The 23,258-nt window shown below is 35.6% G+C and overlaps 2 long non-coding RNA genes across 3 annotated transcripts in view; one reads left to right on the top strand and one right to left on the bottom strand.

Annotated features, from left to right (window-relative positions):
• The window catches only part of LOC116657632, a 347,184-nt gene that overhangs the window by 192,060 nt on the left and 131,866 nt on the right, over positions 1–23,258 (bottom strand). The gene's annotated exons all lie outside the window — the stretch shown is intronic.
• On the top strand, positions 1,211–12,033 carry LOC116657646. The gene is made up of 3 exons (XR_004312835.1): positions 1,211–1,220; positions 4,505–4,507; positions 11,836–12,033. It is a non-coding gene; the product is annotated as an uncharacterized LOC116657646 (long non-coding RNA).

The following is a 23,258-nucleotide window of genomic DNA, read 5'->3' as shown; positions in this document are numbered from 1 at the left end:
TCTTCCTCACTTTGTCTCCATAGTTACTGGATATATGAATGCCCAGCTGCACTACATTTCCTGGCCTCCACAGGAATGAACTGTGTTATCCATTGGTGTTCCACTTCCATGCCTTCCCCATAAAACACCCCATGTGTGCTTCTTCATGCTCTGTATTCCTCTTTCAGGAGTCATCAATGGAAAGCAACGTCCAGAACAACCTTCAAAGTCAAGTGTTGGAGACTGCTGAGTTCATCAGCCTGTGACCCAGTGTGGAGCAGAACACCTGCTCACCTGGAATATGGATACTGTACTGCTATAAGAGTGAGAAATAAATTCCCACTGTTTGAAACCTGACTTTTGGAGGTCTATTTGTTGCAGTAGTTTAGTCTACTTTAACTGAAAAAGTGAGAAAGGGATATTTTATGCAAAGCCTTGTTGGTCATAATAAGAACTGGAAGCAGTAGATAGATGTAAAGAAGAGAGGAAAATTGGTGCTATATCATAAACTTCCAGCTGGAGCAACTGAATAGAAATGGTCATGCAATTTGCCGAGATAGGGAACACTGAAGAGCAATTTAAACAGCAAGAACACGAGCTCCATTTTATACAGATTAAGTTTAAGATGGCTGTGAATAATTCAAGTGGAGAAGTTTAGTGGGTACATAGCTATACAGGTATGGAGCTCAGAAAAGAGACTTCAGCTGGAAATAAAATTTTGAGTATGGTAGATACAGAAGAAAATTGAGGCCCCAGGGATACACAAGATGAGCTCTTACTGTAAAATGCTCTTTCACTGATGTGGTAAATAGAAGTTTATCTTTTCATTCTCAAACTACTTCTACTAGTGGGTATCTCTGGAGCAACCTAAGTTGTAGTTAAAGAACCTGTGTTGTTCTAGTGACCCCTCAAAAATAGAAGCTGTGACAAATCAGATCATTGGTACAACTATACAAGTATCTGTTACAATTTTATTAATTAAATAATAGTACCCCTGTACTTTAATATATAAATGGCAACACAAATTATCCTTTACTTTGAACTCATAACTGAGCTGCAGGAATCCCATGATTGTACCAAAATATTCTCCTCATATATTCAGTTGCTGCCAACAGCAAACTTCTTTCATTGTATCTTTGCAGCTAAGCTTTTAGCACTTCTCATATTTTGCACTGTACTAATGAAATTGACCTGAAATCTATTATGCCATTCTTTTCCACTTGAGCAACTGCTCTTCAGATGTTGAGTACACTTTGTTGCATGTGTGGGGAAGAAGAGAGAACCAACTATTTAGTGAGTGCTTATCATATGCTTTACACATGCTTTATTCCTCAGAGCAAATCTCATGAGCTGAAAGAATTTTGATCCAAAAGCACCTGGCCAGTTTGACTGGGTATCCTTCCACTTTTGTTTCCTCACCAGGAGATGGAACAGCAAAACTATTTATGATTTATGCCTCTGGGTTAAACATGTTCCAGTACCTGGAAGCTTTGATTTTATCCCACAGTTCAAGTTTCATCAAGGTCAAATTTCACTAACCAGTCAGTGATTCTCTATCACATCCTAAGCACCAAAACAGGACTCAGATGGGAGAGACACTAACTTGTGCATACTTTATATAAGTAACAAAATTTGTGAAAATAGAAAGTTGAAACCTTGTTTCAATATACATTAGGAAAGAGAAGAGGTGAGAAAGAACTGAGTTCAAGGTGCTAGTTAGATCTAAATCAGATTCTTGAACTTTCTGATATTATTAGAATGTGGAAATCTAGAATTAGACTCTTCTCTATTCATCTTCCTACTTGACATAGCCATATATTTGTCAATTAGGATCATATAATGTGTCCATACCTGAACTTCTTGATTCTAACCTCCAACCTCCAAACTGATTTTCTCTCGGTCTTCTTCATCTTAGTGACTGTTACCATTATGCAGCTAGTTGCTCAAGTCAAAAACTTACAAGTCTACACTGTGCACCAAAATTAACCCCAAATCTATCTTAGGTCTAAATGTTAAATGCACAACGACAAAACTTCTAGAAGAAAGCACAGGAGAAAATCTACATGACCCAGAGTTTGGTAATGAGTTTTACATACACCAAAAACATGATCCATGAAAGAAAAAATTGACATTAGGCTTTATCAAGTTTAAAACTCTACTCTGCAAAGGACTCTGTAAAGAGAATGGGAAGACAAGTCAAAACCTGGGAGAAAATACTTGCAGAACACATATCTGATAAAGAACTTACATCCAAAATTACAAAAAAAAAAAAAAAAGACTCTTGTATTCAAAATATACACACAAAAAAATCTTAAAACTCAATACAAAAACAACTGAATCTAAAAATAGGGAAAAGATCTGAGCAGACAGCTCACCAAAGAAGATATACATACAACAAATACATGAAAAGATGCTCACTATCATTTCTAACTGGAAACTGCAAATGAAAACAACGAGATACAACTACACACACATCTATTAAAATGACTATGATCCCCAAACTGACAATACAATCGCTGGTGAAGATGCAGAGCAAGAGGACTCTCATTCATTGTTGGAGGAAATGCTTACATGTTTTAGAAGAAGATTTGAATCCACTTCTCCTATGCAGACTGTTTTTAAGATGCTTTCTTACATGTTACCATAGCAACTCATATATTGGAAATCAGAATTTAAATTATTTTATACCTTAATATCTGAGTTGGAACAAAACTACAAAATAAAACTGAACTCCAGGAGCAGATATCTCAAAATATTTATTTTTCTAAACACTTCTATAAGAAATCATGACCCATGCTGAAACAGCCTTTTTGATTTTTCCTATCTATGCTCTTACAGTTCAAAAAATTAAAAAAAAACGGAATCAAATTTTATTGGGAAATATTTAGTTGTCCTGCCCTTTCCTTTATACAAGTGAATTTAATATAGTGATTTTTTTTGCTCTGTAAACTGAGCCTGTTGAGAATTTCAGTTTTCCTTATGCATCATCCCCAGATATTTTTCTTGTTTTCTTGTTAAAAAAAATTAAAATTAAGCAGTTTCCAAAAAGTAAAATTATTACCTCTATCTTAATACCTTTCTTTTTCTCATAATGATCTTGTCCTTGCATATATGCACTCATATTTTAAATAGTTGGAAAAATAAATGTCATGTTATAAATTCTCTACCTCTATTCATATTCTCTATCAGCCTATATTTGAATATACTTTCCAGTCCAGTACAATGCACCACACCCCAGTACTTTTCTGGTTTTAGGAAAGAATATGAAGACTGTTAAACTCTACACACCCTGGAGTTTTACTCGTGGCTCTGAGTCTTGAGTGATGACAAAATCTGATGGCTAGGAAAGCAGGGCACTGTCCCCTGACTTGTAAGAAAGAAGGCAAAGTTGTGAGTAAATTACAGCTTTCCTTTTTATATCATTTCCCTTTGCAGAGGTCCTTCCCTTGTGAATTTACCGTAGTCTTTTAATATCTGTAGTCCTCATGAAAGAAGTCAGAAATATGCTAAAATCTAGCTAAAGATATTGTGATTTAATGTTTATTTTTAAAGAATTCCACTGCCTCTCACTAGAGACAGCAAGCCTTCAATCCAGAAAAAGCAACTACACAATAGTGAAATTCTAGGCATCATAGGATCTGGGAGTTTGAGATATTCTGGTGATGTCTCTCTGGCACCTTCCAATTGACTTCCAAAATATACAAAGCCTGCTGCAAGCACATATCTCCAAAGATACAACAGAGAATTAAGCCTACCATGTAATTATAGAAATATGTAGTTTAGTTAATTCTCTCTTTTTATCATTAATTGTTCCTAAGTGGACCATAATTGAGACTGCCACTTATCTACACATTTGTTGGCTTGATAATTAATATATGTGGCCCAATATGCACTCCTATAGATCAAGATTGCTCTCTTCCATTGTTCACCAATAGAAGATTCTATCTTTCTCCTTAAGTTTAGCTAAGTACACTGACAGAAAATGTTTTCCTACTCTGCTTTTCATATCCTCTGCTCTGCAATTTAGTACATATTGATATTGAGTTTTAATAAGAATTGCAAGCTTCCATGTCTGTTCCTAAATTGCATTTTCTTCTCCCATGTGTGTGAAAGAAGGGTTTTGTTTCACAGTATTGCCCTCATTTGAAGTTATTTACTTTCTGTAGTGGATGCTTTGAGTGGGCTAATCGTACATCTCACAAACGAAGAGAAAATATTTCTTGAATCATAACAAAGATATAATTATTAAGTATAACAGACATGACCACTTTAGTATATTGCAACTTTCAAGGTCCCAGGCCTAATAATATCCTCTCCTTACACAGGGGAGAGGCTTGAACTTCCAGAGCTTGGTAGAGAAGCATAATAATGCATAATTTCTACAGACCAAAACAGATGCTCTGGAATACAGCCAGGCTTGATCAAGGACACCCTCCCAGGATAATAACCTGCTGTGGATAACCTGCAGAAAGAAGCAGCATGGCACATGCCACCTCCACAGCTGTTGGACAAAAGCCATGAGAAGCTGGTGGAGGTCAGTGCAGCAGAAACCAGAGGACCACAGGTCCAAGCAGGGCAGGTGCAGCTCTCCAGGACCCACAAAACGGCCCCACAGAGAGAAGCGCACTTCCATGCAGCTGGCCGGCAGAAGGCCTACAGTCAAATAACGTACCATTTCCTCCTGGGCTGCTCCCCAGCCTGACGCTGGAGGTGAAAGGTGGAGTGAGGTGAGGAGGGAATGGAAGAACAGGTAGAAAAGGGGGGAAGGACAGATCATACCCCTTTCCCTTGCAGACTACAAGGTCTGGCCTGAGCTGATTTGGGGACACAGCAGGGGTTTGAAATGAAGAGATTTAGATAAGACTTGTCTTTTTAATATATAAAAAATGGACGATTAGTTAATACCCGAGAACAATTAGCAAAAAAATGTCCCTGCTCTAAAGCCCACTCTCAGCATATACCCCCAAGCACTGTTAATGAGGCCTGACTACAATATATGACTAAACAATAAAATCATCACCTTTAAATTTCAATATGCCTTCTGCTTATGTACGTTTCTTCATTTTACTTCCCCTTTTGTTTTTATAGATCCTATGTGGGTTCTCTCCTGTTTATTTTTCATCTTTCTGCTTTGAACAGGGCCTGCTCCATCTGGCCATCTGTTTGGCTATTTCCACAAAGGTGGAACTGGCCCAGGAAAGAGTGAGCTGCCTGGAAAGGTTCACAATTATATTTCTGTTTTGTAGTTTTGCAGCCAGGAACGTCCTACTCCCAAATTTCTTTTGTCTTTTTCCTAGGGGCATGAGTCACTTTGCTTTTCAGAATTTAAGAGGTCAAATTTAGAGAAGCTCCTTAAATCCCACTCTCCTCGTGCTGAATCTAGTGATGCTGTTTATCCTCCTTCAGTGGAATTTTACACTAAAGATGATAGCAATGGTGTGCTGGTGACAGGGTCCCTCCCCGTTTACGTCCTCAGCCATGTTGTGGTTTCTGTTGTGTAGAGCTAAGTCTCTTCAGAAGTATTACCGTATTTCCAGAGCCCTTTTATGCCTCAGATCTTACTGCTCTAAACTAAAAAAAAAAAAGAAGAAGAAGAGGAAGAAATCTTTCAGAAGTGCAGCACTTACTTTTAGAGACATCACCACACCCAGGACCTAAGACATTATGAATCATCTCTTAGCATCTTCTCTCATATAGGCCCATATTCACTAATACTAAAAATAAGAGTGCATATTTAATGAATGTTGGTATATTCTATCTATAACATCAGATTTCTTTTCACAGTGCCCAGCTGATGGTCAATGGTTTGGAGTTGAGACTATCTTTGTTGTAATCATTAATTCTTTGAATGATAAAAACTAATCCTATGTCATGAAATAGTATTAAGTATTAGTAGCATTAAGTATTATTTTTCTTTTGTGTGTTGCTCATTTTATTGGGAGACCAAAGAATACCAGCCTCATCTTCTGACACAGCCATATGATCATCTTGCTCTCTCCATACCTAATATTTCCTAATTACTTGAGCATACATAGCTCAATGACCCAGGCCATTGACCATGCCATGCCTTCCACCTCCAAACCTCTCCTCCTTCATGACATTTCAAGAGTTACCTCTTTGTAACAGAGAAAAGAAGCAATCAGACGAGAACTTCCACAAATGTCCACTACCTCATCTATCTACCCACCCTCATCTGTATTCATTTTTATTCTACTTTCTCTCTAATTACAAAGGCAAACTCTCAGGGATTCTAAGGCCAACTTCTCCACTTGAGCACAGGATCACACCTCCTCTCGCCTACTCAAAGAATTTGGTTCTGAAGTTATATCCTCTCTCTCATCATCACTTTTTTCCTGTAGTTTATTGGCTTATTATAATCATCATATGTACATGCTATAATATTTCCCATTTAACAAACATCCCTCCCTAGATTCCATATGTTGTTCTAACTATAATTCTACTGTTGACCCCCTTTATAACAACATTCCTTGAAAGGGTTGTCCAAACCTGCACACTCCACCTCTCCACTTCCCACACCCTCTCGAACTTGTCCCAATTACACATTCCCCTTCAGAGCCATCCATATTGCCAAATCTAATGATCAATCCCTTCTTACTCAACTCTTGGCACTATTTGACATAATTGATCACTTCATCCTACTTGAAACACTGTCTTCACTTGACTTCTAGGTCATCACAAACCGCTGATTTGCTCATTACTCTGTTAGCCTCTTTTGCTGCATCTTCTGTTTAGACTAAATTTTGGTCTGAGGACTGGTCTTTAGACTACTTTCTAGCCATGTTATTCACTCACATGCCATTTGCACAGACATGACTGCCAAATTTTTACCACCAACCCACATGTCCCACCCCACACTCCTTACTTTTTATCCAACTCTACACCTCCCCCTAAATTTGTAATAAACACCTCATACTTCACAAGTGCATGTCAGAATTCTTGATCCCATTCACCTGAGGCTGGTGACCATGGATTTAAAGTGAGATCAGTTAGAATAATATTTTTTGTTTTTCTCCAAGTTTCAGCAGAAGCAGTTCAGGTTTGAAGCAAATTGAGATTTATATTTAACTAGAATGTGATTTTCCCAAACAATTACAAAGAAACAAAAGAGGGGAAAGGCAGTTGAAGGTGCATGTGTCTATGTGATCCTGACCCACAAAGCCTTTGATCAGCTGACCCCTGATTGCCTCTCTGACTTCACTTCCTACCACTTTCTCCCTGGCCACTCCCCTCCAGCCATCCTGGCCTTATTGTACATTCCAATCTCAGAGTCTTTGGACTTGCTGTGCCTTCTCCTCTGAACCTCTCACCCTAAATATTCATTCCTCTGCTTCATCTACACCTCTACTCAAAAGGCACCTCGCAGAAAAAAAAAAAAAGTTCTTCATGAACTTACCTGAAACAGCAACCCCAACGCTCACTATGCCATCACTCTATTTTACTTTCTTTTACAGCATTTATTGCTACCTATCATGTTATATACTTATTTATTTCCTGACTCACTTTCCAGAATATATGGTACATAAGGACAGAAGTTTACTTTTTCCTATCTACCTAGAATTTAAACAGGATGTCCTATATAGCTAACACTCAATAAATATTTGTTGAAAAAATTAATGATTACTCAAAATTTTGTGGGGCAACTCAGATGTTGTCTGTTTGATCATAACATTATTATTCTTACAGGAATGTCTATGGAAGCTTCTGCTAACAACAGAAATTTCAAATGAGAAAATCTACATAAAGTACTTAAAACAGTGTCTGACAATTAATGATTATTTAATACATTCCAATCATCATCATTAATTAACAGAAATAACAGTTGAAAACTCAGAAGTGCTCAAGAAATATTTTTGGTTTTATATGCCCTGATATTTTGATTAATGACAAAGAAAAAAGAATTTAAAGTGATCATTTTCTCTTTTTCTTTTAGTTTTTCTAGTTTGTTTCTGCAGTTCCGTTACAAGCATTACAAAGAGCTTCAAAAGAAGGGAGTTAGACTCAATGATCTCTACACTATATATTTTTATACTAGCCTTTTATACTGTACAGTGTTAGCACATCTTGCCACTAGCTCCATCCAGTCATGCATATTGTTCTCAAATTGCTGTCCTGCATTCTCCCCTTTATCTATAATGGAGCTGTGAAAAGCTGAAAATGCTTTCCAATAGATACAGAGCAATCAAAACCCCTATGAAAGTCAAAATTGCAATTATTTTCTGAGCTATATACCTAGAGAAAGAAAATAAACCTAGAATTGACAATTTACTTATGGTCTTCTTTAGTCTGAGGATGTGGTATCATATAATGTTCACTCTGGGCTACTTCAAGTCTGAATTATGAGACCATTAAGTTGCCTGGTTTGTCATCATTATGTTGCTCAAAAACATTACACTTAGTAGGTGTTGGCTGAAGTAACAACACTCCGTTTTGAAATAAATATGGAGTTCTTATGAGAACTCAAACAAAAAATAATTAAATTTAATATCTGGGGTAATTTTATGGAAAGAAATACATTTTCTATAGCGCTAGACAAGGGAAATTTAAGTACTGAAGTCAAGACTCCAATTCAAAATCTCATCAATATTAGAAATGAAAATGCCTACTGGACTTCTCAATGTACAAGCTATTAATTTTCATCACTGCTTTTAGAACAATCAGAACTGTTCAGCAGCTGTTTAATCACATCCTGTGTTGATCCCTTGTCATCTTCTCCAAGTATGTGTGGTCCCTTTCATTCTCTGTAAAAACAGTAAAAAGCTGTGGATTTTATCAATGTGATTTTTTTTTTCTTGGAGCAAGTACCCAACTTTATTTCTGCCTTCTCCCAATGTATTACTACATGTAATAACATAAATAAATCCCACAGAAGTCATGTTTAGTCAAAGAAACCAGACATAAAAGAGTTCATATGGTATGATTTCATTTATTTGAAGTTCAAGGATTGGCAAAACTAACCAAAGGTGATAAAAGTCAGAAAAATGGTTTCCTTGTTGATATTCTTACTGATTTGACAGTGGCATGAGAAAGTCTCTGAAGTGCCAGGAATCTTTCATATCTTGATTAGTGACTACATATCATATACATATTTTTTAAATTTATTGAACTGTATGCTTAGGATATATGTGCTTTGTATCTTTTTTAAAACTCACTGAATTGTACACTTAGGTGAATTTTATTCTGTCGCTATATCTGAATAAAAAAATTTTAAACCCTCTAATAGGCCAACTTACTAATCTCCCATTTAGTATTGCCAAATGTGCACTGATCAAACCTTCTATTAAAAAATAAATAAAATAAAACAAATTTAGAAAATAATGCAAGGACAGGTGAGAAGTAAAAACTACCCATGTTTAAAGATCAGATTTCATTCACAACTAATAATTATGCTTAGCTCATAAGGCTGTGGATTTGGATGCATCTTTCAGGGAGATGTAGTATCTTTCCCAACCTAATATTCTTCTAATAGAAGCCTTCAGGCTTTTTGGTTTTCTTTCTGAGTAATGAGGATAAAAAGACAATGTTTTGTTAAATATTTTGTTAAAGAAATCATTATCTTATCTTGAAAAACAGTTTGGGAAACTTGAATTTTTTCCTCTAAGTTTTAAATATTTTAAGTATCATGTTTTAAATGTATATAAATCATAATATCATCATAAAGAAAATGTTTTAAATATCACCTTAGAAGACCTTTTCTTTGGGGTTATTTTTTATCTTGTCATTCCAGATACTGTCTGAAAATGGGGGTGACTGAAAAGTGTAATTTTTTATTAGAGATGCTATATGTTTAAGTGGCTATTTAGGGTGAAAAGCTGACCATGGTAGTTTACAAGTAAACCTACAATCCTCTTATCAGCCCCCATGTGTACAATAAAAAGAAGTCCTTTTGTGACAAAAGTTTGCCCACCTCTTGGACTCTTGATACTCTTTAGCTTCTAGTGTCTGTATTGCATATGTGGTACTTGATTGCAATGCACCTCTACATACCTGACCCCAGGGATATTGCAGAAGAACTGTGGACCAAGATTGTAAGGGTTGTACAAGGTACGGAGGGGTGGAATGTATGGTCAGGCCACTCATGATGGCTGTTCTCTTGCTCTTTGTACATCCCCTGCTTGACCAGTCCCTAGTCAAGCCACTCATATGACTAACCAGTCCTCTTCATTATCGGGCTTCATTAGTCCTGGGTAACCGATGAGCCTCATTGGCTTCACTGCCAAGAATAAAATCAGAACATGTAAAGTCTCAAAAGGAGGGAAGGAAGGAGGGAAGGCAGGCAGGCAGGCTCATTGACCTCACTGCCAAGAGTAAAATCAGAGGAACATCTGAAGAGTTTATGAACAAGAGGAACTGGGATTCCATCCAGGCGTTGAGGATTAATGGCAAGGAAGATCCTAATTAGAAACTGGAAGATTTTGAACCAACTGAAAACCTTTCCTCTATCCCAAGTGTCTTAGGATCCTCTTGGTGATAACAGAGATGGCAGCCCTGCAATTGGCAAAGCCCAAAGAGGAACCAGTTCTTGATGGAAAGTCTTTTGTGCCTTTTCAGCAAGTCCAAGAGCAGAAGTGGAATACTGTTAGGAAGATAGACCACGTTGTTGGAGAAAGCTTATATCTTTCAGAAAAAAGAAATTTGAAATGAGAGTCATAAAATTCTTAGAAAAGTTGTCAGAGAGTGATTCTGTGTCATGTTTAACTAAATAAAATTTTATGATTAAATTACATGAATATGTGATTCTTAAGAATGTCATTTCCTGAAAACTACATCTCCTAGAAAAGAAAAACTTATGTAGTAATGTCTTCCCTGAAAGGCAAACTTGAATTTTCTGTGAAAATTCTATTGAGGAAAATAGCTAGAAAATGGAAAATAAATTTTATCAAAAAAAAATATAGAGAGACTATATGACAAGTCATTTTAAAAAGAGGATGGTAAGGAGCTGTATATTTTCTTATAGACAGAATTTACTAAATTCTTCTAAAGACTTTGAGGGGTAAAATATAATGCCATTACCTATGGCTTAATCCCAACTGTGAGCCCTTCATCTTTTTAATTTGTTATTTTACCCAAGGAAAGAGTCTACTTTGGGGACTTTTTCAATACCCTTTCCTTTCTTTATTGGCAAGTCTTCCTGATTCAAAACAGGAACAGTAGACTGAGGACAGGAACAGAGATAGAACAAAACAAGTATGATAAGGACATTACTTGAAAGCTTTAAAAGTCATGGTCCCAGCAGAGAATCAACAGCTCACTACAGTCGGGTAACAAAGAACTATTTACAAAAGTTTGTACGGGGTATAGGAAAATCAGAAGAGATGGTATAGTACCTCTAGTGATGGTAATAGCAGAGGGCTATTACCATCAACCTCAGTCCTAAGGGGCAAAGGAAGCAAGCAGAGGAGAGAGATTATGTAGTAGGCTACACGACACAAGCCAAGAGTGGAGAGAGGCAGCCAGCCCACTGTGGCTGAGCAAGGGTTCTCCGAAGCAAATACTTCACTCACTTTCCCCTCTCCTAATCTCCTACTCATGCCGCCATTGGAGGCCAGAAAACAGAGGAGCCCATAGAGGCAGTGCATACAAGTCAGTTGCCTAGGATGCAGACAGGCTGAAGAAGGGAGAGTGGATCTGGTGCATAGAACAGAAGGAAAACAACACAAGGTGTATTAAAATGTGGCAATACATGAGAACCTAGTGAAGTCCACTGCTAGAATTACACAGAGAGGAAGATACCTCTTCTGATTGGAGTAATTGGGGAATATTTCAAAAACGAGGCAGTACTCCAGAGTCAGAAAATAGAATGGTGGCTGCCAGTGGTCAGGGCCGGGGGAAGGAGAGGGGACCTGTTTACTGGATACAGTTTCAGTTTTGCAGGATGAAAAGAGTTCTGGAGATAGGTTGCACAACAACGTGGATGAAGTTAACACTATGAACAGTGTTTTAACACTTAAAAATGGGTAAGACGGTAAATCTCATGTTACATATTTTTACCACAATTTTAAAAATTCTTACAGGAGGCAGTACATTTTAGTTGAATTTCATTAACATGGCAAAAGCTTTGCTAAGTAGAAATGGAGGTATGAAGGGGAGATGGAACAAAGAACAATCCCAATGCAAGACTTTCTGTTCTGAGTTGAAGGGAAAAAATATAAGAACTCCTGAGAACTAGCTACGAAATTTCAAAGAAATTGAGAAGAAAGTAAAATATGCTTCTCATTAAAAAGTTAATGGGGCAGAGGGTAGGGTTTCCTGTAATACAAGCAATGTTTTTATATTAGTGCAGAAAGCAAAAAGACCAGCCGTACAGACTCTGAAGATATGAATTTATATCAGTATTTCAGGTATAAAGAATTCAAGTTGTTTAGCCAAGAATTAAACAAAGTCTCTTAGCCAAGTGTATTGACTTCCTATTGCTATAATAAGAAATAACCACAAACTTAGAACTTAGCAGCTTTAAAGAACACAGATTTATTATCTTACATTTCTAGAAGTTATATATCAAAAATAGGACTCAGCTAAAAATTAAGATGTTGGAGTGGCTTCCAGAGCATCTGGAAAAGAATCCATTTCCTTGCCTTTTCCAGTTGATAGAGGTCAGCCTGAATTTCTTGGTTGTGGCCCTCTTCCTTCAAAGTCAGGAATGACCAGTTCAGTATTTCTCACATCACATCACTCTGACACTGACTCTTCTGTCTCCCTCCTCCACATTTAAAGGACCCTTGTGATTACAATTGGGTTCACCCAGATAAAATCCAGGAAAACCTCTTTCAGGTCAGTTGATTAGCAACCCAAGTGTAATTCTTACCTGCAGCATCAATTCCCCTTTGCCGTGTAACATAACATACTCACAGTCCACAGATTAAGATGAGAACACTGCGGGACTAGGGGGTAGGCATCATTCTGCCTGCCACTGCAAAGTTATATAAGAAACTTAAATTATTTTACTTCCCTAAGTGTTTTGCTAGTGAGGTGTTTATCAAAATACCACTACATTTTCACTATCTACTTGAATTGTTCTATAGTCACTAAATATATCAGAAAAGGTAGAAATGGATAAAAAACTGACAGTTTCTAAACCTTTTATCACACAAAGCTAACTACCTGAAATTTAATCAGAAATCAAGCTCCCTCAGTTTTCACTTTCAAGTGAATTCTAAAACCTGTTCTACATGTAGCCTTTATATCCACAAGAACAAAAAGAAAAGTAAAAATATGTTCAACATTGCTAATTATTAGAGAAATGCAAATCAAAACTACAGTGAGGTATCACCTCACACCAGTCAGAATGGCCATCACACAAAAGTACAAATAATAAATGCTGTTTCGAAAGGGTATGGAGTAAAGAGAAACCTACATTATTGGTGGGAATGTAAATTTGTGCAGCCACTATGGAAAACAGAATAGAAGTTCCTTAAAAAATTAAAAGTAGTTACCATATGATCCAGCAATCTAACTCCTGGGCATATATTCGGAAAAGACAAAAACTCTAATTCGAAAAGACATATGTACCCCAATGTTCATAGCAGCACTGTTTACAATAGCCAAGACACAGAAGCAACCTAAATGTCCATCAAGTGTGGGAATGGGTCAGAGGGTGTGGAGGCAGAAGAAGCCTAAGATGGGAGGTCCATTCATTCAGTCATTGAAAATGCACTAGGTACTGGGTGTTGGGGACACATCAATAATGAAAGCTGGGGACAGTGTAAAGGCTTTTTTTACACAGTGCTAGGAAGTTTAGGCTTTTTCTTCTAGATATTAGGAACCATTAATTGGTATTAAAGAAAGAATATATATGATCTCATTTCTTAAATGACTGGTTACATTGTGGAGCAGGGATTGGAGCAGAAAAGATTATAGGAAGACAAAATAGTAAAGTTACAATTTATATAGTTAAGGTAAAGGATCAATGAGAAGAGTAAACAATGATGGTAGTGGAATCAGAGTTGAGAGATGTCTAAAAGGTGCAGTAAACAAAACTGCATGATTAAATGATAGGGGTTTGGGCATATTGGCAAAATTTTTATTTTTTAATTTTTTTATTGAAGTATAGTCAGTTTAAATGTTGTGTCAATTTCTGGTGTACAGTGCAATGTTTCAGTCATACATATACATACATATATTTGTTTTCATATTCTTTTTCATTATAGGTTACTACAAGATATTGAATATAATTCCCTGTTCTATACAGAAGAAACTTGTTGCTTTCTATTTTATATATAGTAGTTAGTATCTGCAAATTTCAAACTTCCAATTTATCCCTTCCCACCCTCTTCCCCCAACCCCCGTAACCATAAGCTTGTTTTCTATGCCTGTGAGTTTCGTTTTATAAATAAGTTCATTTGTGTCTTTTTTTTTAGATTCCACATATAAGTGATATGATATTTTTCTTTCTCTTTCAGGTTTACTTCACTTAGAATGACAATCTCCGGGTCCATCCATGTTGCTGCAAATGGTATTATTTTATTATTTTTTATGGCTGAGTAGTACTCCATTGTATGAATATACCACAACTTCTTTGTCCAGTCACTTGTCAATGGATGTTTAGGTTATTTTCATGTCTTGGCTATTGTAAACAGTGCTGCTATGAACATTGGGGTGCACATATCTTTTTAAATTAAAGTTAATTAACGTCCAGGAGTGGGATTGCTGGGTCATATGGTAAAACCATTTTTAGTTTTTTAAGGAATCACCATATTGTTTTCCCTAATTCCTGCACCAAACTACATTCCCACCAGCAGTGTAGGAGGGTTCCTTTTTCTCCACATCCTCTCCAGTATTTATCACAGCAATTTTTTTCTTAATTCCCAATGTAAAACTGATAAAAGGATTTCTTAATCCCATTGAATTAAAACAATTTTACTAAGAATTTTATAACCATACACCAGTAACTATTATAATTTTAAAAATATTTTAAATCAAAACTATGAGAATCATATTAATGGATTCAATGGAGGGGGGTTAGCAATGTCTACTTTATTTCTACAATTAATAATCTATCACAATAGAGAATACATAAAACCAAGAGTAAAGATGCTTTCAGGTAAGAGACAGCTGTTTGGGGAGAATTAAGACTATAATCACCAATATTACTATTATATTCTGTTTTTAATTATTCTATATAATCAAATCAAGCCTCTCTTTTCCTCTTATATTTTACAGATAATTCATTAGCAATAAAAACTGTCACTGAGATTAATTATCTCTAAATGTCTTCAATAAATTTAACACTAAATAAATAACTTTGTCCATGTTAAAGAAACACCTTAAATTTAATTATCTTGCTTTAACTGATTTAGGTAAATTTGTCTTTTAAAGTTTAAAATATACATGCTACTCCTTATTTTATCAAAGATGTAAGCTATTACCCTTTGATTTTTAAATGCCAAGTAATTCAAGAATAATACATCAGACAACTATGAATATAGATATTCTACAAATTTAGGGAATTCTTCTAACCTAACATTGCCTTTCCAATTCCATACTATTTGATGCTTTGTGTCAGATACTTTCACATGCACTGTCTTGTTTAATCTCCACAACAATCCTGAGAAGGAGGATTTTACAAAAGAAGAAACTGAAATTTCTAAAAAATGAACTATTTCTCAGATCACGATTCATAAATGTTGAAAACAATGATTTCAAGTTTGGTACCATCCTATATTGATAAGATATCAATGCAAATACTCATATTGCCATGCACAGTGATATGGTAACAGCAAAAATTAAGGGGGAAAGGAGTTCCAGATGAAAAAGTTAACAAATTATACAGAGAGCAAATGGTCTCCTTTTTTGAGTGTAAGAAATATTCCACTTTCCTGATATCTAACATGCAGTCACTATGAGGGCCTAAACTAGGTCATTTTTATTGCAAGTTTACAATCATCTAACTTATTACTATGGCCCTCCAGAACCACTTAGAGCAGGAGCTTCTAGACTATCTTTCAGCAAGGTAATAGAAATGTTCTTCGGAAAACATTCTTTTCTATGTCGTGGAGATGTCTCAGAGCATATTGGCTACTCTCTGGCTCAGTTCCAGGTTCCGCTTTGCAGTTTAAACCACCCCTTGTAGATTTGATCATCAATATTGTTAGACTGCAGATGGGGCCCTGTAGGATAGAGAAGGCTGAGTAGAGCAGACAAGTTATTAAGCTAGAAAAATATGGGCTGATACTGGTGTTCTTTCATATTCACAGGCAGGGTTTCTTTGAGTAATATGATATGGGGAGCAACAGAATTACCAAATGTTTACCAAGGTTATATATTTAACAAATAAAATAACAGAAAATAAGGGGAAAGTTTAAATATCTTCTCCCTCATAATAAAAATAAGGTTGGAAAGGAAAAAATGAAAACAATTTCCCTCTATAGTATTTATATAAGAAGTAAAATAAATTTAACTATTATATTCACAGCAGAAACATTCTCCAAAGTGATAAATGTAAAGAAACAAAAAGTAAACTGTAAGTATGCTTCCATATTAATAATTTATAGAATACAGGAGAGGCAATTCATTATGAAGAGAGTGAAATGGAGCTTCACAATCTCATGATTTAAATAAATAGATGCTGTACACCAGAAATTGATACAACATTGTAAACTAACTATACTTCAATAAAAAAGGGGGAAAATAAATCATAGTAATTAAAAATAGAAAGAAAGAAAGAGAAATAAGCCAGGAAGACTTCCCTTTACCCCTATGCATTCTTCCCCTGAATCACATACAATCCCAACTCAATTTGTTGAGCTAATATTTTTAAAGGGATTGAACAGTCATCCCCAAGTCCTCCAGACCAGAAAGAAAATCTTGGACAGGGTAGTTTTCTAGCTTTGTATTTGTTGCTTTTGGTGACAAAACTTTTAAATTAAAATGAACAAAAAGTGTTCTTCAGTTATTATGAGCAAACTGATAAATCTGGCAACACAGTATATTAAGTAGAAATATACAAAGAAAGTCAATTTTCATAAATCTATTGACAAATTTGCAAACTTTAAGATTCAATAACAAAAACTGTTGATATTATATATTCATTATTGTAACAGACCAATATATTGGTGTATTAGTCTGCTCAGACTGCCATAACAAAATACCACTAGACTACAGACTAGAATTTAAGCAACAGAAATTTATTTTCTCACAGTTTTGGAAAGTAGAAATCTAACATCAAGGTTCTGACTGATTCAGTTTCTGGACTCTCCTCCTGGCTTGCAGATGGCTGCCTTCTCACTCTGCCTTCACATGACCTCTCCTCAGTGTGTGCTCATAGACAAATAGAGAGTGTGAGCTGCCGGATATATAAGCAGTTGGATATATAAACCTGGAACTCAGAGTGTGGACAGGCAAATATATATATATGTTTATTTATTTTCAAAATTATTAGCATTAAAATCACCGCGACTAAATGAAATCGCCCAGCTAAAAGGGGTGAATAACAGTGATCTCAGACAGAAGAGAATGGCCATCAGCACAAGGAGACCAAAAAAGAGAACTAGCCTCAGGAGTCAAGTTTTTAATGAGTGGTGAATCATATTGAATGCTATAGAGTAGTTGACCAAGATGAGTACAGATAAGGTCCACTGAATTTGGCAGTTTGGTTGTTTTTGGCATTCTTGGCAAAATAAATAGAAGAGATGGGGAAGAGAAGGAAGGGACAGGAGGAGGCTTCCATGAAGTGGAAGAAATAGAATCCAGAATGGAGTGGGTTGATAAGCAAATGGTGGGTGAAGAATGGAGAGAGCCAGTTAAGACAACAATGTATTGAAAAATGGATAAAATATTTAGGGGAACGTGGAATCAATGAATACAGTTTTTAAGTGAATGTCATAAGAGCGTATCAAATACAGTTGGAAATAATCCACTAGAAAAGGAGTAAATTATGATGTAATTATTTCAAAAGGTCTTGAAAAAATGAGAGAAGCTGGGATTGTACCACAAGCAGAAGTACTGGCCATTTATAGGCTTTAAAGGAAGATATAGAATATGACACATGGTCTTATACAGAGATGGGGTTACAGCTATGGAGCTTAGAAGATGAAAGCACTTCTGAGTGGTTGTTCTCATTTTCCTAATGAAATATGAGCAATTCTTCAGCTGAAAGCTGGAGTGTCAGCTGGAAGGAGGTGTTACACAGGTTATAAGGCTGAAAAATAAATAGGGGCCAGAATGTGAATGAAATCATATGGCAGATGATAGGGTATCCAAATACTTATAAGCAGAGGAATGTAATTATTAACTACATTACGAGCATTGGGAGTATTATTTTAGAAAGATAACTGGTGGCAATGTGATGATAAAGTTGAGACCAGTTAAAACACAATAATCTGTGGTTGAACAAGGAAACAGAATGGTTTGGAAACGAGGAGGGGTGGCTATTTATCTGTCTCCTCCACCAGAATGTAAAACTCTATTAAGGGCAGGGACATTATTTTGTTTACTATTTTGTCCCAGTGTCCAGGATATTCTCAAGAAATATCTGGGAAAAACGACTACATAACTAGTAAGCGTCTGATAAATGTTTTTGTAATTAAATTTCCCAAGGCTTAAGATTTTTTCTATAAATGACAAAATCATGTTTTTGTTTTTTTCTGGCCCTTTTCAGTCCACTGTAGTGTATTATGCTGATACTACTCATTTTCAACACTCTTTCAGTTTCGACTCCAGATTTTTTTTACTTTTACTTCTAAAGAGTTATTCACGACAATAAAATTTGAGACAAATCATAATAACATAGTATAACATAACAATACATAATCATATTCCACCATGTTAAAGTATGTATTTATTTGTAAATTTATCTGTCTTCTCCCACTTGAAATAAGCACTATGTGGACAGATACTGTTTTTGTTGTTGCTGTCGACTTCTTTTCACTGATGCATCCCCTACTTCCCAGAATAGTGTCTGGCACATAGTAGACTGAATTATGCATTTGATACAGAGAATGAAGCAGAAAGAACTTGAATAGAATTTCAGAGATTTACAGCCTTCAAAGCAGATGGATGGATAGTGATAATATCAATCAAGAACAAAGGAAATATTTTGGTGGGTAGGGCATATGAGTAGGTTTTGAGATACCTGTTCGAGACAAACGTGTATCACATTTTGACATGCTTTACAAAATAAAACGTACCTGAAGAAATGACTTCTGAACTAGGCTGTCTAACTCCCCCAGCACCCTAGCATGGTGCAACCCAGTTAATAACCTTGAAGTGCAGTACATTGGGTACAGTGTTTTTTTTAAAAGAAAAAAGAAAAGTGGGATACATCATCCCTCTATTCTTCCATCTCTGACTCCAAGATAACAGACGATTTCAACTTTTGTGCATTCTTCGTTGGGATGGAAATAACTAGACATGTTTATAATGTAAATGCCCCCTTTTGGACCCTGTGTCACTCCTCCTGTACTCACATCTGTTTCTTATGGAGGAAGTGATCAAAGGCAAGCTAGATCTCAGAGCACATAATGGTGCTGTGTACTGCAGGAGTCCCAGTCCTGATAGGGCCCGGTATCTTACATTTCTCCCCACGTTCCTGATTGGTGCTCATCAGGAGTAGGCACTTCCCTGAGTAGTCTATCCATTTCCCTCTGCTGCAGCAGAATTAGGAGCTTAGCTCTCATTGGCTTATTTTACCTAAGACCTACTAATGAGAATAGCACAGAATTATAACTTCTCCAGTATTTTGCCTTATTAAGGAGCAGAATTTAATATACCAGTTATTATTTAGATACTAAAACATTCTTCTCACCATCTCATACTGATGAATGCAAATTCTTCTCTGATTCACTGTACATCAATATTAAATCTAATCATAGTGAGACTCGTAGTACCCTTTTCCTAGAGGAGATTATTGTAACACTGTTCTGTAGGAAATTCCTTCCACAGGTTTATAATTCATATCCTTTTCCCCTAAGCCTTCCCAAATAATAATAATGAAAAAAAAATTCTGTAGCCCTTATGTGCTCTGAGCACTATCCTAATTATCTTACATATATTAAATCATATAATCATCAAAACAATATTGTGAAATAAGTACTATTATTACACTCACTTTACAATATAAAACTGAAGTTTAGAAAGATGAAGTAACAGTACCAAGATGGATCACACCAGTGGTGGAGCTCAAATTCTAATCTAGGCGTTGTGGCTTCAAATATAGTATTATGCAAATATAATATTATGTAATAATATTTGAACTTTAAAAGTGAAAAGATTTTTCAATAAAGTATTCTCCCCCAAAAAATCTATGTATAGGTACCAAAGAACAGGATAATTTTCAAAATGCCATCACAGAGATTTGAAAATATTTTATCATTGCTTAAATATTATAAATCAATATTACAGTCATAACTCAAAAATATTTGAGGTGTCTGTGAGGATAGTACTTCCTGAGGAAATTAAAATCTGTAGCCCAAAATATTCAAGTTTCTTCTTAAAATTTTTCTGAAAAAAAGTACATAACTTGTGTTAGAGTATGGGCACACTAGCGCAAGAAAGGAAAGAAGCCTTAAATGATCAAGGAATCTAAAATTTTCTTTATACTCTATTAGGTATCTGTGTTAGACATTCGGATCATTAGAAATACAGTGATGTATATGTGAAAGTGTAAATCACACCATTGGACCATATCAGCTGACTTGATCCAATAAATTTATTTCAGATAAATTTATTCTATGTACAATTCAGGCTTGAAAACCTCAGTGATCTGATACACATATAGAACAGAGAAGCCAAAGAAGAAATTCTGTGTCTCAAAGGCAAACTATGGATTTTATACAAAATAAAAGATTTTTTTTAAGTTTTACCCAAAGCAAAATTTTTAAAAAAGGAGATAAATACCAAAGATTAGCAAAACAAATGTTACAAAGAACTACCAAATTAAATCTAAAATGTGGAATGCTTGATATTACAGTTCCAGTTCTCCTGTGAAATCTGAAAATATTAGACTTTTTTAACAATGTGTATGACAACAGTTGCCAACTTATAATGTAACTTAAACACTTTTTATAGTCAAACCACCTGAGAAAGTAATGCTGTACCTTAATGATATCATCAATGGTGGTTCATAAACGCTAGAATCTCAACTATATTCATAATAATAAAAATTTTCTGAAATTTACATATTATATCTGTATTGAGACTGTACAAAAGCTGTTTACTTAGCATTACCTAATTTAGACTGTTCAGCATTGCCCTTTTATGTAGAACATAATGTTCACTTGTTGCAAAATCCAAAAATACTCCCAAGAAACAAAATACTACAAATCCATCTAAGTAAAATGTTTTCTCTTCTTTTAAATTTAGGCTTATAATAATTCAAAGGAGCTGACTGATCCTGCAGATTAATTTAAAGTAGAACTAAAGAAGGCTGCATGAGATTATGTGTGATTTGAGGTCACAGAATGGACAAAAGTGTTTCCTTGGCTCCCTGGAAGAGTCTGCAGGATGGTAGCAAGAATACTGCAAGGTACAAACTCCTGCCTTCTTCAGCCTCTCCAGGGAGCATCACTATGGTCTGTATGCTGAATCATATCTACCCTGTTCCTCAGCCAGTCCTGACTCAGGAATAGATGTACAGTTGACCTTTGAACAACACGGGGGTCAGGAGCACTAACCCCTGTGCAGCGAAAATCCATGTGTAACTTTTGACTCCCCGTAAACTTTACTAATAGCCTCCTGTTGACAGAAGCCTTATCAATAACAGAGTCAGTTAATACATATTTTGTATATTATATGTATTATATACTGTATTCTTACAATAAAGTAAGCTAGAGAAAAGAAAATGTTATTAAGAAAATCATAAGGAGGAGAAAAGACATTTACAGTATTGTATTTATCAATACCATAAGTTTACAAAGTCTGTTTACAAGATGAATAGTCTTCCTGTCAGTACCAACATCAATATTATCTCATATGATACAAAGCACTGTAGATGTTATATGTATTACTAACACTAAACTTCAAAAATGAAAAGATAATATGAAGAGAAATTTATATGTATTTACAGGTATGAGGAATCATGCATGCATTGATAATGAAAAAGCAGCAATACAGATTGTTTATGGTAGCCTAGGGCTACTGATACTATTGCCTCAGGGTGGCCTAGCGAATACGCTAACAAATGAATCGTTTTACAAATTTTATGGCATAGAGTATTACAGTCATATTCATAATACAGTATTGGAAATATTGTTACTTTTTAAAATGTGATAATAGGCTGATAATGGAGTTTCCCCAATTATGAGCGAGGCATACTATACAGCAATGTAATTTTAAAGCAAAGTTATAAAACAGTAAGAAAACTAACGCATTATTAATTTTATATTAACTATCACTCACCTTATGCCTATGTAATGAGAGATTACATATGCCTACCTATATTTTATGCATTCATGATACCTAACATTTTCTCAATTTGTTCAATACTTCCAGGCTATATGATTTGACTACAAGCTTTTTCAAATTGTCACAAATCTCCAATATATTTATCGGAAAAAAATGTGTATAAATGGACCCATTAAGTTCAAACCCATGTTGCTCAAAGGTCAACTGTACAACCTCAGCCCCACTAACTTAATGTGATTGTCACTGTGCCACATAAGTCCTCCTGAGTTGTTTTTCAGGCTGCAAATTTCTCCTGAATTTTCTTCTTCTTTCACCTAAAGAATCTACTGAATCCATCTTTGGGACTCTTATTTATCTTGGTTTCCCTACCTAGTGGAAGTAATAATAATATAGCAAATATTTGTTGAGTGTCAACTATATGCAGGGCATTTTTCACAGCACTTAATACTTATTAATCTTATTAAATTCTTGCCACAACGTTATGAAGTAGATAACATTACCATCCCTATCTCACAGACGAGGATATCTAATCAGAGAGAAGTTAAACAAGTTTCCCAAAGTCACTATAAGTAGTACAACTAAGATTTGAACCCAGGTAATCTGGCCCCACGGACCATGCTCCTAACCATTATGTCATGCCTTATTAGGAATGACCTTTTCCTTGAACTCTTCTTGCCTTTTTGGGTGTCCAAGGCCATATTTCCTCTCAATAACTGTCAGTCACATGGAATAGAGAGGGATATCCCATAAGCAGTTTCTATGTTGGCTATCATAGTCTAGGGTTCTGTTATGAGTATAGTATTGGCTCAAAACTTCAATGCCTACTTGATTTGGGGAATCCGCTATGGCTGCATATTAATCCTCATGCTTAGAACAAATGTCCAGATCTCAGTTGAGCTTGCCACTCTCTTTGGATTAGTGTA

This window comes from Camelus ferus, chromosome 2, assembly GCF_009834535.1.
Source record: "Camelus ferus isolate YT-003-E chromosome 2, BCGSAC_Cfer_1.0, whole genome shotgun sequence".
Taxonomy (NCBI): domain Eukaryota; kingdom Metazoa; phylum Chordata; class Mammalia; order Artiodactyla; family Camelidae; genus Camelus; species Camelus ferus.
Note: the sequence above shows the minus strand (reverse complement) of the source record. Positions and strands in the feature narration are given on the sequence as shown.